Below are 19542 nucleotides of genomic sequence, written 5' to 3'. Positions count from 1 at the left end.
AATCTGGAGTCTTCCTAAGTAAATGTTAGGACTGATGTTAGGCTATCAGTGCTTCAGAGTCATTCAATCAATTAAAATGATAAAGGATTCCCTCATTGCAGGTCATATGGTTCAATTGACAGTCTTTGTATTTGCTGCCATCAGCAGCATATCATACATAGTCACAGAATGGCTATCCATTTTAATTCCTAATAAGTCACAATAGGTCACAGGAGTCACAAGAGAAGTACAGGAAGAGAGAGAGAAGAGACAGTGAGGAGAAAGACCTGCTAGAGGAGTGGCCAAATTGACATATGATAGACCTGCCCATCCAAAACTCTTTGTCAGCCCATGTGGACTACTCATTTGACCACAGTGGGGCTAGACCAGTTCTAACCCACTCTGAGCAATTCCCCAGGCCAAGATGGTACACAGTTGCCTAGCTTTCTGGACACTCAGAGTGTTCAGTCCCAAAATATAGTCTGGGAGATTTGATTGTGTTTCATCTGAACCTCAGGGACACGTACTCCCTGTGCAGAATGATTCGTCTAGGTCAAATCCCACCTGTGAGATCAACCATCTATAAAGCTAAGCATGAGCAGCTTTCCAGAGGACTGCTGCTGTGAATAGCTTTAAGGTTCTGATCACACAGTATAGTGAACTCTATATATCCAGCAGTAAACTAAAGCAAAACATTCACAGAAACCTAAGTACAGCATTCACAATGTTATTACATAACAACGATCACTAAAGTAGCCACATAGTTTTAAACAGAAGATATCATTCAGTAAGTCCTTAACTCAATCAACCTTAAGGAGCAAGCCTCCTTAAGGGACACAAAGTACAAAGGTCAAAAGTTCTCCACCATGAGGTCACATTGTCTTAATCTCTCAGTCAAAAAGTCTTCTTTCTTCTTGATTGGAGATTAATTTCCAATCATCCTTAAGAGGTACAAGGTACAGGGTAGAAAGTTCTCCCACCCCTAGGCCACAGTAAATCATGATTTTCTCAGTCAGAATTAAGTACCCAAGGAGAGGTCTTTTCATCTTTGCGGGAGGCTGGCTCCCAAATTCCAAGGTTACTCTTCTATGAGTCCAGCTCCTGCCTGAATCTACCCAATTATCACCTGGATTCACAGGTAGCTCTCAGCTCCTCATCTAGCTCCTTGTCCAGTTTCATATTGAAACTCACAGTGTCCAGTCTACCTCAAGTCCTTTGCAGTTTCTGTTTCTAGGAAGACAAAACTTAACAGAGTCAAAAGAACATTCATGCACATTGCCAGCACCATCATCGATTCACTATCTGCCTATGAAATCAACAGAGACCCACAAACAAAGTCCAAGAAGTCAACACAAATCATCAGCCTAGAAATCAACACAGACCCACAAACAAAGTCTACACAAATCATCGCTAAAGTTCCAGGACTTCTGAAACCCTCCTCCGGGATTTCTGTAAACAGACAACTAGAAAATCCTCTATCAGGGCTTCCAGTAAGGTGCCAGGGCTTCTGTACAAAGTATTACAAACAAAAATCAACACAGATAGAACAGACAAACAGTGATGGGATGCCACAAGTTTTCTCCTTCTCAACTCTGCCACCAAAAGAATTTTCTTCTCAGTTCTGCTCTTTCTTAGCTTGGGCTTCTCCTCATATATAGTCATTAGCTCCATCCTGTTCCACCTCTTCTTGTTGCATAAATAAGCTCCTCCCACTGTGGGGTTTACAAGTTCTATTTCTTAACAAAGACTTGATATAATCATGGGCAAGGTTCAAAAGAAACTTGAACTGAAACAAGTTGCTAAATAATTAAATAGCTGAAACAAGGTGCTAAGTACTTCTTTGCTTGCCATTACACCATCAAAGACCTTACTTCCAATACCAGTTTTTTAGTTAAGAATGAAATCAATAAGTTATATAATTTATTTTTGTTATTATTATATCCTTTAATGTGTACAGATTAAGTTTATCAATAAAATAGAAGAGAAAAATAGGATGGATTGTGGTTGTCCTTCAAGTGTTTCAGTCATATCTGATTCTTCATGACTCCATGGATCTCTGTCCATAGGGTTTTCTTGGCAAAGATACTGGAGTGGTTTTCTGTTTCCTTCTTTTATTATTATTTGAAACTTAAATACTAAAACTTAAATATAAAATGAGAAAAGAAAAAAAAGCATTGCCATGTACACAACAGATCATAAGAGAGGATTCAAAAGATACAGCAATAAATTTTGATTTTGCGAAAGCCTATATAATAAATACTACACATTGTGTTGTGATATAATTTAGAAGGAAATTTATGAAATTATCTAGCATTAAGAGAGGGAAGAAGGGAGGGAGAGAGAGAGAGAGAGACAGAAGAGGTGGCTCATTCTTCCTGAGTATGTGTTGTTACACATTGTATAGAATTCAAATAAAAAACAAGGAAACAATAACTGATTGCCAGCATGGAGATAAATTTTCAGATAATACATGTGGATTTTTGAGATATATAACAGAAGAAAACTCCTTACATTTCTTGCATCAGTCCTTGACTCTGTCTGGGTTTCTGGTATGTGCATAACCTAGATCCAGAGTTAAGCATTAAACAAATCTGGTCTCTAAGCAACAGTTCTAGTTTCCCAGTCAAACAGGACTAAGTTCAAACAATGTAATAAAATTTTCCTACAATGTGTCAGACACTGTGCTAAGAACTTTATAAATATTATCTCATTTGATCCTTACAACAACCCCGTGAGGTAGGTGATATTATTATGCCCATTTTACAGATGAGGAAATTGAGACAGAGATTGCCTAAGGTTAACATGTGTCAGAGGATACATTTGAACTTAGATCTTCCTCACCATGAGCCTGGTGCTCTAACCACTGTACTACCTATTTTAGTTGGTTCATAGTAAATGCTCCTTGAAATAACGTAAATAATTTGACATTTGGTTATGAAATAGGGAATTAGTAGACTTTCTGACCTTTACCACCATCTGGAAGCAATGTGCACAAAATTTTGAGATGAGGATATACTCACAGTACTTAGATAGAAATTGTTGGACTCAATAAATAATAGCACGTATAGTCTCTAGATAAGAATAATATTAGAAGAATCCATTTAATGAACTCTGAATATAGATTCTATGATTACTATGGCTGAAGATATCAAACTGTCTACCAGCCAGTTGACCAGCAGTATAAAGGCCCTTGAAGTTGATGCCAGTGTACTCATATATCTACATTCCCTTTTCGATACCACTAGAGAGTGAAAAATGGAAACTCAATCTTGTATGACTACTGGGTTTTGTCTCTATCCACTGCAATGCTTTCTATACCCCAATTCAAGATAATGTTTTGACCCTATTATATCACTTGGCATACTGTTAATAACATTGAGAATTGTCTTTATCATCATACTCTGTCATGCCATTCACAAAAGCAAAACAGAGAGAATTCCATATTTTGGACTAAGTAGAGCAGGGGTGGGGAACCTGCAGTCTTAAGTTCAAGTGTGAACTTAAGGCCTCAGGTTCCCCATCTCTGAACTACAGTAATGTGGGCTGCTATAGATTGGGAGGTATAATAACACCAACATTTTTCTGATGCATTTTCTTTCCTCCCACTGATAATATAGAGAGGCTTTTCCAAGAGAAAAAAAAAAAAAGACAAATGTGCTCCTGAGACCTGAATGGTTTTTTGTGATTGACTTTAGCTTCTCTGATACAGCATCTTTCCCCAACTGACACCCCTAATCTACAAGCTATAGTCCTAGGACAAGGCTGCTTCTGGGATGTGGTTAGCCCCATCTTCCCCGACACAACTTCTTGGTCATCTAAGGGCATAAAAGTCCCAGCTACATGGAATTAAAGCCACTTAGGACTGATGGATTTTTGAAACCCATGTGAGTAACATTACATAAGGTGGGGCTTGGGGACAGCATCCAAATAAACCAAGTGCTACTATATCCTTGTTGTTATATATTCTTCCTGTACTAGGACAAAATAAACCTCTTTATAGTAAATGGTCAATGACCTGCTAGTGTCTCATTTCCTCCTAACATGGAAGCTTAACAGAGTGTCATTTTTTAACAGTTACACTTCCAACATTTGGAATAGTGTCAGCATATGGTGACAAGATAAGATGGACTCACATCATGGTTAAGTTAGGAGAAGAGCTCTGTAAATATTGAATACAGTGGAGTGATCTGATGTGGGACACTCACTCAGGCAAAGGGACATCTCAGTAGGCAGTGGAGGAGGCTGCCTGGGAGCATAAAAAAGGCACCAATTCCAGCATTCCTGGTTGTTGTCGACTTTTTTTGCATCAGTTCATCTGGCAGCATACTCAGACTAAAAGTGAAGTGGCTGAGCACATTCAGCAGTTCGTGGCTTTCAAGGACTGTGCAATCAATGCAAAGGCATAGCTAATAACATTGATGACCATACAAGAGACCTCTCTAGATAGCATAAGGACTAAAGGCTCCCAGCCAGAACCCAACCTATGGTCATTGACCCAGGGATTCTGATTTCTGTCCATCTCCTATCCTGAGATAAGAGAAGAACAGCAGACTTGCTGTAGCAATCTGTCAAAGTCCTAAACTGGGGGGCTCTCACCAGTGGCAAGAAGTGGGAGGTGAGTATGTTGAGGTTTATGGGTTCTCAAGGACCCAAAATACCAACATGTCAGGTCCTGACAAATGAATTCAGCTCAAGCCTCCTCTCAGCCAAAGTAAAACGAAGTTTAGGAGTCTAAGAATTTGTGATGCATGTATTGACAAGCAGGACAGATTGAATCTGAGTTCTTAATGGAGGCAAGATGGATCTTATATACATTTAGACTGTGGGAGGGATCTAAGGGTGGTCTAGTAGTCTGGGGGTGATGGGAGGAGGGGTCCAGAGAGAATCTTGAGGAGGAGTCTAAGGAGGATCTTGATGGGACAGAGGTCAACTCCAAGAACCAAGAGAATGGGATTTTGATGGCATCAAGGGTAGGAGGTAGCTGAAGGCTACCTGGAGATGGAGGGCTAGGCTAGGTTAAGGGTAACAGAGATTCAGTCCTAGTGATAATGGAAGCTTGATGGACTCAGGCGAATGCCAGATCCAATGGGAAGATTTAAAGAGAGATCAAGGGGGTTCCCAGAGCCTATACCCCATCAGGTGGACCTTTTCACCCAAAGAAATGGAGCAACTTCAGGAGAAATTCAAACAGAAATCTTAGGAATCCCTGGAAGTCCTGAGAGCTTGGTCTAATGAAGACAATGTTAAAAGAATCTCAGAAGCTAAAATCTATAACCTGGGAGAAGTCTCTGAACATATACTTTTACCCTCAATTATAATTCCATATCTTAGAACCTACAGATGGAGAATACTGTTTGCATCCCTTTTAAGTGGCTAAGATGGGCAGTTAATCACATCTAGTATGGTAAAATGAATTCCCATTCTAGCCAGCTCATCAATGAGGAACTATAAGAGAGACAGTAAAACTCCCGAAGGAAATGATTATGATGAACTGGTCTGTGATCCCTCCACAGCCTGCCACACTATATGCCCAAACTGTCTCAGAGGCAATTAGATACCACTTCCTAGATAAAGCCCCACCCAAATGATTTCAGACTTTAGCCATGGGTCTTCCCCACCATATCCCTTAAAGGTTGAAATTGATCAATATATGAAATTTATACAGGAAATCAGGACAGTAGTGGCTTAAGCAAATATTACTGTCAGTTCAAATAGACACTCTGGGAATAGGGTTTTCAGAGCTTGCTCCTTCCTAGAGGGTCAGAGAGCTAGGATATGGAAGTTATATTGCCTATTCCTATAGGAATATTCCTATACCTTACCTTGCCATTGTGTAGACAAGTTATCCAAGACCCAGAGTACTTGGTATAGGGGCTATTGACCTTACAAATGTTTTTCTCCCTCTATTTCCACAACTAAGACAAGTCAGAAGGAGTCTACTTTCACCTGGGAAAGAGTCACTGCCTTTCTCAGGGTTACCTAAACTTTCCTTCATACTGTCAGATTATGGATTAATGGACAGAGCCCTGAAAGAGATCATTGAAACATACCACAACATTGATAAAATAGTGTTGACTAGGCCAGATGAGGCCATAGTGGCAGAGGCCTTAGAAGATCATGACCCACATGAGGGACAAAGGGTGGAAAATTAATCCTAAGAGAATCTGGGATTCAGTCCACTCAGGCCCAAAAAAGAACTCCTGGAAAAGTTCAAAAAGGAGTTTAAAAATCAAATAAGAGAGATAGAAGAAAAATTGGGAAAATGAATGAGAGTGATGCAAGAGATGCACACACAAAAAACTGGAAAACATGTATAAAATTTACCAGAGAAAACAGTTCCCAAAAAAATAGGATTGCCCAAATAGAAAAGGGGGTTAAAAGGCTAACTAAAGAAAAATACAATTTAAAAAAAGTAGAATTGGACAAGTGGAAGATAATGACTCCATAAGACATCAAGAATCAATTAAATAAAATTAAAAGAGTAAAACAAATAGAATAAAATATAAAATATCTTACTAGAAAAGCAATTGACCTGGAAAATAGATCCAAGAGAGATAATTTAAGAATTATTAGACTACCTGAATCCATGATCAAAAAAGGGACCTGGACATAATACTTCAAGAAATTATCAAAGAATATTACTCTGATATCCTGGCACTAGTGGGCAAAATAGACATTTTAAGAATCCACCAATTACCTCTGGAAAGAGATTCCAAAAGAAAAACTCCAAGAATCATTATACCCAAATTCCAGAACTCCCAGATCAAGGAGAAAATATTGCAAGCATCCAGAAAGGAACAATTCAATTGTGTCAGGAAGGCACAATTAAGATTACACAAGATTTAGTAGCTTCTACATTAAAGGATCATAGGGCATGGAATATCATATTCTGGAAGGCAAAGTGGCCAGGATTACAACCAAGAATCACATACCCAGAGAAACAGCATAATCCTTTGTGGGGAGGAGGGAGAATTGGTCATTCCATGAAATAGAAGGCTTTCAAGCTTTCCTGATGAAAAGACCAGAGCTAAACAAACAAACAAACAAACGATTCTGAATATCAAGTCTCAAGAGAACCATGAAAATGTTAAAAAGAAAAGAAATTAAAAAAAGAAAACACAAGGGATTCAATAAGGCTAAACTATTTATATCTTTATATGGGAAGATGACACTTGTAATTCTTAAGAATTGTACCACTATTAGTGTAGTTAGAAAGAGAATATATAGACAGAAGGTGCAGGTAGGAGGTGACTTTGAGGGGATGATACAGAAAAAATCAAGGAGTGAGAAAGAGGACTACACTGGGAGAAAAAGGAACTATGGCTGTTTAGATCAATACAAGCTTGGAATTCTCTACCCACAGGTCGGTCACAAATACTTCATGTGAACATTTGGGGTGGATTCTCTAAATTTCCCCATCTCATGTCTCTTTTGAAATACTTCAATTCTGCTTTGCTCACACAGCACAGCACCTTTTCTGATGGGGTCATGGCATGCTGGATTGCCCTGTGTCAGTATCTCCCAAGTCACACAATCAGTTCCAATGTTCTTAAGAGAAACTTTGAGAGTGTCCTTGTAAAACTTTTTCTGACTACCATGTGAGTGCTTGCCCTGTGCCAGTTCTCCATAAAATAGACTTTTTGGCAAGCATATATTTGGCATTTGAGCAAAAGAAGAAATTTTTAATATTGTGGATAAGTTAATTTACCTTGGCAGTATACTTTCCAGGATAATGATAATTACATTTACACATTGATAATGAGGTAAAAACACACATTGTCAGAGTTAGCTCAGTGTCTGGGAGGCTGCAAAGGAAAATGTAGGAGAGAAAAGGTATTAGACTGACTACCAAACTGTTGTATACATGTGAAACCTGGACAGTATGTCAGCACCATGCCAGGAAATTGAATCACTTCCATTTGAATTATCTTAGGAAGATTCTGAAGATCACCTGGTAGGACAAGATACCAGACTCTGAGACTCTTAAACTAAACTGCCAAGCATTCAGACATATAGCCTGGCCACATTGTTCAACTGCCAAACATATGCTTCCCCCCCCCACCCCCCCCGCCAAAGACTATTTTAAAATAACTGTAGACAATATAAAGTACTTGGGATTCTACCTGCCAAGACAAACCCAGGAACTATATGAACAAAATTACAAAACACATTTCACACAAATAAACTCAGATCTAAATAACTGGAAGAATATTAATTGCTCATGGGTAAGCTAACTCAATATAATAAAAATGACAATTCTGTCTAAATTAATTCATTTATTTAGTGCCTTACCAATTTGGGCAGCTAGGTTGCATAGTAGAGAGTGCCACATTTAAAGACAGAAAGACTCATCTTTCTGAGTTCAAATCTGGCCTCAGATACTGTGATGCCATGCACAAGCAACTTTCCAGAAGAATGCTACTGTGAACAGCTTTTAAGATTTTGATTACACAGTATGGTGATCACTCTTTTCCATAATAAAGCAAAGCAAAACTTTCACAGAGAATCAAGGTACAGCATTCACAATATTACGACTTATCACAGAAAATCACAATATAATATTCACAGCATAGTCTCAAAGTAAAATAGTCACTCTTAAGTTAACTCAATCAGTCACTTATCAATAGTCTCAAAGTACATAGTCAAAGTCTTCCACTCTTGGGACAAAGTCTTGATTAACTCAATCAGTTACTTATTCAGCAATCAATTACTAAGTATCATACACAAAACCCTCTACCCCTTAGGTCACTAGTAAACTATAATTCCATAGTTACTCAGTACCCAAGGAGAGGTCTTTTCATCTTGACTTGGGGCCTATTCTGAGATTCCCTGGATCCCCTTTCATGGTCCCAGATTCTACCTGGATTCACCAGACTGTCACCTGGGTTGAATGGCAGCTCCCAGTTCCTTGACCAGCTCTCTGGGCAAGTCCTGCTCCACACTGAAGTTCACAGGGTCTGGTCCATGTCAGATCTTTCACCATTTCTGCTCCAGGAAATTCAAGGCTCAACCAAGCCACGAACAAAGTCTCAGCATCAATAATTGAGGATCTCACTTAACAAGAGATTACTGACATATTGAGTAGATTCACCCAAAGGATGGGAGAGTCTTTAGTATCTTGAATAGTAAGAATGGCTGATGAAGGCACCAAAGGAATAACACTGGACAGTGAGGATTGCTTAAAATTCATAAGTATCAGTCAGAATCCTTTTGTACACCAAGCTTTTAGGGATAACCATATGCCAGGAGGCCTCTACAGAACTAATCTGTTAGCTGTAGCTGCAGAGGGATGCAGAAAGCAATATCCTACTGACTCTATGTGGCCTGATGGAGATAGACTCTGGTACTCACTTAGAGACTGTATGAGAAAGTAGAAGGAAGAGGCAGCGGTTCCAGAAAAAAGTTGATGCAGAACCTCATTTTTTCCTCAGAAACCACCTCTTCAAGAAAAGGAAAATTTATACTTGGATCAGTGAACCTGCAGAGGGCCTAAAGCCCAGCTGAAGGCATCTGAGAACTGATGAGCTATTGCCTAAACTGTGTGGCTGACCAGTTCACCAAGAACAAACACCTGCAGAGAGAGAATGAGAAGCTTCAGCAGGATTGGAATGATATTCAAAAGTGTCTTGAAAAGTGTGTGACTGCTAAAGAAAATCTGGAGACAGACGTTTATAAGCATTTTATTCTGGTGCTGAATGAGAAGAAAGCAAATATTAGAAGCTTACTTAAATTGTTAAAACAAGCCCAAGAACCAGAAGAGGACACACAAGATGAAAGGGAATCTGTAGACAATACCCAGAGCCATAAGAAAAGAGAGTCAGCATATGATGAAAGTATGGATGAGGAAAGTTAATATTTACCTGTTCCTTCTGAAGTAGCTCCAGCCAATTTTAGCCAAAACATTTCCATTATTTCAAGTCCAGATGTCACAGATGTTGTACCAAGCAGCAGCAGAGGCAGCAACAGCAGTAGTGGTAGCGGCCAAGATGGAGGAGGAGGCATGAACCCCTTTTTTGAGCCAGCTAGAATTTCTGCTAAGGACTCCTGCTGAACACTTCCAGGGACCAGAACTGTGGGGAGCCAAAGCTGCTGGGAGCATGCTTCCTGGATGCTGAGCAGTTGCTGTCAGTGGAGAGAGGAGGACCTTTGCCTGAGGTAGCCTGTTCTCTTTTAAAGGCTTGAGAATATGGGTATTTATTACATTAACTACATGTGCCAACTTCATAACTACTGTGATGGCTTTGACTTTCTGGTTTTTGGACTCAGTTATTTGAGATTTTAATAAATGTATTAGCTTTATACCCCATATAGAGAGCCTGGTATATTTTGTGATTAATAACCATATCAGTATATTTATAACTACCATAGGCATTGTGCATATTGCATTGTTTTTTTTTTTTTTGCGCAATCGGGGTTAAGTAACTTGCTCAAGGTTACACGGCCAGTTATCTCTGGGTGTGGCGCTGAGTGTCTGAGCCCGGGATTCGATCTCCAGGTCGTCCCAACACTGGAGCCAGTACTCTTACTCGCTGAGCCACCTGGCTGCCCCTAAGCAATTGGGGTTAAGTAACTTGCTCAAGGTTACACGGCCAGGTGTTTCTGGGTGGGTGCTAAGTGTCTGAGCCCGGATTCGATCTTCAGGTCTCTCTCAACACTGGAGCTGGTGCTCTTACTTGCTGTGCTACCTGGCCGCCCCTATGTGCATATTGCATTGTTGATAGAGATACTTACTAGTTGTGTGACCCTGAGCAATTCACTTAACCCCATTTGTCTCAGTTTCCTCATCTGTAAAATGAGCTAGAGAGAGAATTGGCAAGTGACTCCAGTATCTTTGCCAAGAAATTCCCAAGTGGGATCACAAAGAGTCAGATATGACTGAAAAATGTCTGAACACCAAGCCATACTATTCAAACTATCAAAAAGTTGTTTTATAGAAATGGGAAAAAAAATAACAAAATTCATCTGAAAGAACAATTGACCAAGAATATCAATGGAATTAATGAAAAAATGTGAAGGAAGGTGGCCTAACCACACCAGATCTCAAATTATATTATAAAGTGGTAATTATCAAAACTATCTGGTACTGGCTAAGAAACAGAATGGCAGATCAGTGGACTAGATTTGGCACACAAGACATAGTAGTTAATTACTGTAGTGTTCTAGTGTTTGATAAACACAAAGACCTAAACTTTTGGGAAAGAACTCATCATTTGTCAAAAACTGCTGGGAAAACTGGAAAACAGTTTGGCAGAAACTAGGTATAGATCACTCTATCAACCAAAATTAGGTCAAAGTGGGTACATAATTTAAACATGAAGGAGAATACCATGACAAAATTAGGGGAGCATGGAATAGTTTATCTGTCAGATCTGTGGAGAAGGGAAGAATTTGTGACAAAATAAGACTTAGAGAGCAAAAATGTTAAAATGGATAATTTTGATTATATTAGATTAAGAAGGTTTTGAAAAAGCAAAACCAATGCAAGCAAGATTTTTTTAAAAAAAGCAGAAATCTGGGAAACAATTTTTATATCAAATATTTCTGATAAAAGGTCTAATTTCTGAAATACATGGAGAACTGAGTCAAATTTATGAGGATATAAGCCATTTCCCAGTTGATAAATGGTCAAAAGATATGAACAGGCAGTTTTCAGATGAAGAAATCAAAGTTGTCTATAGTCATATGAAGAAAAGCTCTAAATCACTATTGATTAGAGAAATGCAAATTAAAACAATTCTGAAGTACCACTTCACACTTATCAGATGGGAAAATATGACAGAAAATGAAAATGGTAAATGTTGGAAGACATATGAAAAAAAACTGAGAAACTAATGTACTATTGGTGAAATTGTGAAATAATCCAAGCATTCTGGAAAAAAATTTGGAAGTATGCCCAAAGGGGAAACAAACTCTGCATACCCTTTGATCCAGCAATATCACTACTAGATCTATATCCAAAGATATTTTTTCAAACCAGAAGTTGGGGGGGGCAGCGTAGTTGAGAGGGGCAGAGGACTTACTTGTACAAAAATATTTGTAGTAGCTCTTTTTGCATTGGCAAAGAGTTGGGAATTGAGGAGATGCTCATCATTTGGGGAATGGTTGAAAAAAATTATGGTATATGATTCTAATAAAACACTATTGTGTTATAAGAAATAATGAGCAGACTGATTTCAGAAAAACCTGGAAAGACTTATATGAACTGATGCAAAGAGAAATGAGCAGAACCAGAATATTGTACACAGTAACACAATGGAGTATGATGATCAACTGTGAATGACAGCTCTTCTCAGCAATTCAGTGATCCAAGAAAATTCCAAAGGCCTCATCATGAAAAATGCTTTCTATCTCCAGAGAAAGAACTGATGAAGTCAAAATTCAGATCAAATCACACTTTTTTCACTTAATTTTTTCTTTTTGGTCTGTGTTTTCTTTCACAACATAACTAACATAGAAATATGCTTTTCATGATTGCACATATACAAACTATATAAATTGGAGGGATGAGTAAAGGGAGAAAATTTTGAATTCACAATTAAAAAAAATGAACACTAAAAATTGTTTTACATAAAATTAGGAAAAAATAAAATATTATTTAAAAATAATTATTGTTAATTGCTATGGTGGGTTTCTGTTGACCTGGAAGAAAGGAGAACTGGCTTTTTGGTCATTCTGAGTCACTGCATGTGGTTTAGGGAGATCCCTTATTCAGCCATGGTGGAAAGAAGCAGCTCATTCACAGAGGCTTTTAAGGGGTAAAGATTTTGTTATCATTCCCTTGATTGGGCTCTCTTTTAGTTGGGAGAAGGTTTGATAATTAGGCTAGAGCTGGAAGTACTGAGATTAGGTATCAACTTACAGCCCAGGACACATTATATGCCAGAGGCTAATGATTCCTTAGTTGCTTTATTACAGATGCCTTTGATACATGATGAAGAACTGTCTGCTGTGCCAGAAGTGTCCCTGCTATGGCCCTGATTTTCCTGGATCTGCTACTATTTTTCTTAACCACCTTATATCAGGAGAAGAAATCTACAACTATACTAAGGGTCTTATAATTTGTACTTTGATGTTCTTGAAGCTTCTCTGGTTTTATCTTTATTACCTTGCATTAGGTAACCTACCACAAGCTAGAAAGATTTTGTTTCATTCATGCCTTGGACCAGACTGTAAGATATGGTACTTCTGAAGTGGGGGGATAAAGCTTGAGATTTTGGGCTTCTGCTCATCTCTGTATTTTCATTTTATTTAATTTGGGTTTTTTTCTTTTCATTTTTTGCCCTTGGTATTACAGAAGGACTTAACAGAAGTAAAATCTCTGTAGCATTTAAATGATGGAAGATTCTCCAGAAGATTCTTACAAACTTGCCATCAAGCATGTCCTCTATGAAGTTTTTGTTCTCTTATCCAAAACATGGAGAGGTTTTACTTAACAGAAAACAAAGATGTCTCTAGGACCTGATTGGCCTATGTGATCGGTCCTAGGTGTAGGCCTCAGACAAAGCTGTTTTCAATTTGATTAACCCTACTTCCATGATAAATCAATCAATATTTATTAAGTGCTTACCATGGCACAGTTTCTTGGTCATCAAAGGGCATACAAAGTTCCAGCCACATTGAATCTTTACTCAAGCTCATTGGATTTATGTAATTCATGTCATGTTTCCCTCCCTTGTTCACCTTGTTTGTTCTTTGGGGAGATCTCCAAATTTGCAATAACTTTTGATGATGGAAGTTGCTTTCATTGATTCTAGCTTTAGTGCCTGAATGAATCTGTGCCAGTGACAGAGCCAGGCTTCAGTGCCAACTGTAATGGTTGACCATGAATAGTACTGCCCTGTGTCCTCTGGGGTTCTATGCTGACCTCCACCTCCCAAGATTAGATCCCTCTGTATCTTTTAAGTTTAGAACACTGAATTCTTAGTGCCCTCTGTGATATTCAAAACTTAACATAGGCATTCTGAGTCCCTTGGGTGTTAATTTTCCAGGTATGTGCACCTGGCAGTATTATGCGGGTCATTACTTAATGTCACATGCCAGAACTTCTAAGGTCCCTACTCCATAGTTTTATGACAACCCTGGGGCTTTCTTTGTAGAACCCTCCACTCTTGTTGCTTCTGGACCCAAAGCCTCTTGTAACACCAGTCTGTGCTATTGCTGTCTTTGTAGCAGGGAGGAATCAACAAGATCAAGTATTAGAGGCTTTTTTGTAAACATTTATGGGTTTTAAAACCCATAAAGTTCTGACTGACTTTTTTGTGAATAGTTCTGGGATGGAATGAAGTTATTTATTGCAGTTTCTCATTGAATTTCTTTTCTTTTCTTTTAAAGCAATTGGGGTTTAGTAACTTGTTCAAGGTTACACGGCCAGTTATTTTGTGTGGGTGCTAAGTATCTGAGGCCGGAACCAATCCCGGGTCTCCCGACTCCAGGGCCAGCACTCTTACTCACTGCGCCACCTGGCCACCCCCATTGAATTTCATAATTACACTCAGTCTTTGTGAATACATTGATCTAGAAGGTAAATTGAATAGAGATATCTTAATGATCATAGGTTTCCCAGAAGAACATGACAAGTAAAAAAAAAAAACCTGAACACCATAAAGAAATAATAAAAGAAAAATGGCCAGAATTTCTGAGTGCAAAAAATAATGTATTAACCAAAAGAATCCATAGGTCACCTACAGGGAAAAAAAAACAAAACCAAAAACCTTGTGCTGCAAACTACATATAATAGTTAAATTTAACAATTTCAATGACTAACAACAAATTCTGCAATCCACTATAAGAAAGATTTTCAAATATGAAAGGAAATTTGAACAATCCAAGTTTATTTTGCACCCAAAAAAATTTCAGAAGGTAATGCAACTATATAGTCTAAAAAGCAAAAGAGCCCAAAATGCAACACAAAATTACATACCCTGCAAACCTGAGCCTTATCATCATTGAAAAAGATGGCTATTCAATAAAGAAGAGACAGTTCCCACAAAATAAAATCAGACAGATGGATGATTCAACTTGCAAACCCTGCAAGCAATGGAAACACAAGAAATAAAAATAAAGACAAAAGAAAGAGCAAGTAATGAAAAAAAAATTACCCCATTTGTAAAGTCTATAAAAGGGAGAAATATTAGAAAGAGAAAAAATACACTTTGGATTAAAAAAAATAACAACACAGATTTCTTTGTAAAAGTATATAAAAGAGACATGTACTTTTGAAAAATGAAAGTAGACCTTAAAGAAAGAGGGGAACTAATAGTGAAAGTATATTACTCAAACATAAGGGACCAAGTCTCACAACCCTTCCCACTACAGGTAAATCAGTGTATTTTGTGCAACTAAATTGCAGAATGAGATGGGACATAAAAGGAGAGAGGGAGGTAGAAGATAGAGGAAAATGTGTAATGTAAGAAGACCAAAAGGAGAATGGATGAGGGGATAAAGAGGGAGGTTCAAATGGGATGAGAAAGAGGGAAATCAACCTCAAATGGTCTTCCAGGTCTTGTGAGTAACAAGATACACATTTTCTCCAATTCCTACAACCTCTCAAATCTCTCCAAAACAGAAATTATGCACCAAAGATTAAACAATTTCAACTATTTCTGTGGTCTAGAATACCTAGAATTTAAAAGAAGGGATTAGGAAAAAACAAAAATAAGGTACTGAAACTTCAGGAACTGATGCTCACTGACCCTGAGCTCATTAAATATTTCTCCCACAATTCCCATGCTATTGGCATCAAGGCTGCATTAGCAGACCCAAGGATAAAACATTGGCTTGCATCAAAATTTATCATTATACTCTGGTCTTGTTGAGGTTTGGGGGTTTAGGGGTGCTCAAGACCCCAAAATACTGACACACCACGTCCTGACCAAATGAATTCAACCCAAGCCTTCTCTCAGCCAAAGTAAAACAAAGTTTATTAAAGATTTGTCATATTGGGTAGACTCTTAAGGAGCCTGAGCATATGTCATGCTTGTATTGACAAGCCGGTCAGATTAAACTTTGAGCTTTTGTCAGGGAAGATAGAATCTGAGCCCTTTTAAGGAGGCAAGATGGATCTTATATACAGAAAGACTGTGGTATCTATGGGTGGTCTAGTATTCTAGGAGGAAAGATCTAGGGAGGGTCTTGAGGAGGAGTCTAAGGAGGATCTTGATGGGACTGAGGTCAGCCTCCAGGAACGAAGATAATGGGATCTTGATGGAATCCAGGGTGGGAGGTAGCTGTAGAAAACAGACAAAGGAGGGCTAGGCTAGGTAAAGAGTTTAAGATTCAGTCATAGTGATAATGGAAGGCTTATGGCCTCAGGGGAACTCCAGATCCCATGGGAAGGTTCCAGGGGGTTCCCAGAGCCTATACCCCATTAGTCCCTCTGATGAGATATAGGCTCTGGGAGCCCCCTTGACCTTTCCTTGAGTCCTTGAGGTACAGGCTCTGGGAGTGTCCCTTGAACTCTGATTAAATCATCTCATTTGATGAGGTTGTAGATGGGCCCAGACCTCTTGCCTAGGTACTAACTACTAACTACTAACTCTAGCCTAGCCCACCATTGCTTGTGGTCTCCAGGTGTGCTCCAGCAACTTCCCACTTTGAATCACTCATTGACCTCATTAACTTCTCCTGAAGACCCTCCCCAAACTCCTCCCCTAGACCACCCCTAGATTCCTCCCACAACCTTCTGTATATAAGACCCCATCCTGTCTTCATGTTTGTGAGAGTGACATGGAATAGTGAGAGCATCATAGAATGACCTAGCACAGACTTTGTGTCTAATACAAGCAAACTTTTAATAACTTTACTTTTCTTTGGCTGAGAGAAGACATAAGTCAAATTCATTCAGCAGGACCTGGCGTGTTGTATTTTGGGGTCTCCAGAGCAACCCTAACCCTCTTAGTGGGTAACCTCTTCACCTCCTCCTTCTATCTAGTGCCATAGGGTCTCAGCTCCAGGTTGTGGAAGTTTCCTTGGCCCCACAAGCTCATCTGAACATAGCCCTTCAGGAACAAAAGCCTGTTGGGGGGCTGACACCAGGAAGAACCAAAGCCAATGCCAGGAAAAGCAATCTCTGAATCATTAATGTCAGTAGTCCCTGACCTACCAGTTCAAGGCCAAAAAGCTAAGAATCAGAGGAAGTGGGACAGCTCACCAGGACAGGACTCTGTAAAAAGGGGGATGGGGGTGGGTGGAGGATATGCAACACTTCATCAAACCTGAGGGAAGAACATGGCATCCAGATTAAGGTAGCGAACCATGATTTACCCAATGTGGGAAGATACTGAAACCCTTCAAGATCCAGCCCCAAAGGAAACAACAGAAGCAAGGGAATCAGAAGTGAGTCATAAGGAAAATATGGGCAACCTTCCCCCAAAACAAAAAACTTAGATGAAATACTAATGAGGTTAGCTGAAGCCTTTGGGGGAAATGCTGAGAAAAATGGGGCTCCTCCACCCTAGGCCAAAGGATTGGTCAACAAGAAGCCTATTATCTCAAGTGCCAGTTTTTAAAGAGATAATGAGATTCAGATAGACTGGTCTAGGAGATAAAGAGGTTCAAAAAGGCTGGTCAAAGAAATCCTAAAACTAATAGTGGTCCCTCCACCCTAAGCAAATGGGATGAACAATGGACGAATGATGTGCCTAGATATCCTCAAAACTCTGAGATATTGCCCCTTTCCTTGCCCAAGTATCCCAGATTACTTTGCCTTTCTGTCCCTGATTACTTCATCTCTATGCCAAGGCAGGTTTTCCTCTAAAAGAATCCCCAGCTTCTCTTGGTTTATGGGGGGTGGGGGGGAAGGCTAGTGTCCCTGAGGAGTTGTAGGAGCTGAGCTATTCCCAAGGAACTGAGAGCCTCCATTAAGGAGCTGTACCCTCTTAAACCTGGGTTTCCCTTAAGTTTCAGCCTCCCTTAAGGGGCAATGACTTCCATCAAGGAGGAGCCTACTTAGTGTATTACCCAGAATAAATGCCTTTACTTGATTTGCAGACAGCCTGAGTGAATTTTCTCAATTCTTTTGAGATGACCCCACCACACACATACACACATTTGCACTTCATTATTTGCAGCCTGAACTTCAACAATTACAAAATTCCAGGAAGAAGAAATCTCAAAGACCTTGAATAGATTAATCAACAAAAAAAAATAGTAACCACAGGGGGAAAAAATGTCCTTAGGATCTAGTACATGAGTTCAAGCATCTATGAATAAATACTCTAAAATGAAGGATAATGATCCAACAGTTGATGAGACAAAGAACCTTGTGGAATTTGAGGAGAACATGGAACATGCTGTTCCTGAATGGTTTAAAAGACAAATAAAAATTATGAGAGCAGAATTTATGTCCTGCACAGCAAAAATAATGAGCATAATAGAAAAATTTGAATCTGTAATGTCAAGTCTTACAAAGAAACAAAAGAGAAAACAATAGATTGGGAATGCAAATACACAAAAGTAAAAGACAACCTAGAAAGGAAGCAAAAAAACAAAAATGTTTACTAAACAAGAAAAATATATAGGACATGTAGAGACAAACTAAAGATCATAGGTCTTCCAGAAGAACAAGACAGAACAATCTTAACGTCATAATGAAAGAATCATAGAAGAGAACTACCCAGATCTTCTGAACGTAGAAAATGGAATTCCTATTGAGATAATCAGATTATCTCCAGAAAAACAAAACAAAACAAAAAACAAGGTTTGTTTAGAAGTTGAATTTAACAATTCAATTTAGAAACAAGAAATTCTGCCAGCCCTCAAGAGAAAGATTTTCAAATTCAAAGGAAAGGACAAATGTAAGCCTATTCTGCATCCACTAGCAAAAGGAAAAAGGAATGGAATAATGTGTTCTGAAAAGCAATTAAAACTCAGAATGTAGCTCAAGGTGACCTATCCTGCAAATCTGAACTTAACCATACAGGACAAAAGATGTATATCCAATAATAAAGAAGAATTTGAAACATAACATACAGGGGCTGGTTCCTGAATAAGGAAGTAGGAAGGGGAAACCTTAATGATAATTTAACAATTGGTTATTAATATAAGAGAAAAACAATCATTTCTCTAAACGTTATCTATTTCATCTCTTGTAATTGTCTCTGTTCCTTCTTTGGTTAATAATAATGCATCTGCTACCCAGAGCTATAAGGGGTATATGATTTGTTTCTAATTTTTTAACATTATATTTTACATTAACATTGATTTAAAGTGCATTTCAGGATACTGTGTAAGTGTTAGCCCAAGTCTAATTTCTGGCAGACTTCTTTCCAGTTTTCCAGAATTAAAAAAAAATCAAATAACCTACATTTTTAACCTGAAAACATGTGCTTTCTACTTTATTAAAAACTGAGTTATTGTATTCCATTGTTTTGAATTCTCCCTTGTGTCATCTGTTTAAATGATCTATCTCTCTATTCTTTAACTAATACCAGACAGTTTGGATGACTGATAATTTATACCATAGCTTGAGGACTGGAATTCTCCCTTCATCCCTCCCACTTTTCATCATTTTCTTTGATATGCTAGATTAAAAAAATTTCCAAATGAATTTTGGTATTATTTGAT

The 19542-nt window shown here is 38.6% G+C and overlaps 1 pseudogene; it reads left to right on the top strand.

Annotated features, from left to right (window-relative positions):
* Positions 1-9385: 9385 nt before the first annotated feature.
* On the top strand, positions 9386-10030 carry LOC138144456 (DNA repair protein XRCC4 pseudogene; annotated as a pseudogene).
* The last annotated feature ends 9512 nt before the right edge of the window (positions 10031-19542 follow it).

Source organism: Petaurus breviceps, unplaced genomic scaffold (genome assembly GCF_028583685.1).
Source record: "Petaurus breviceps papuanus isolate PSGF00001 unplaced genomic scaffold, PetGlider_PUasm1.0 90700, whole genome shotgun sequence".
Taxonomy (NCBI): Eukaryota; Metazoa; Chordata; class Mammalia; order Diprotodontia; family Petauridae; genus Petaurus; species Petaurus breviceps.
This window is presented reverse-complemented; position numbering and strand designations above follow the sequence as displayed.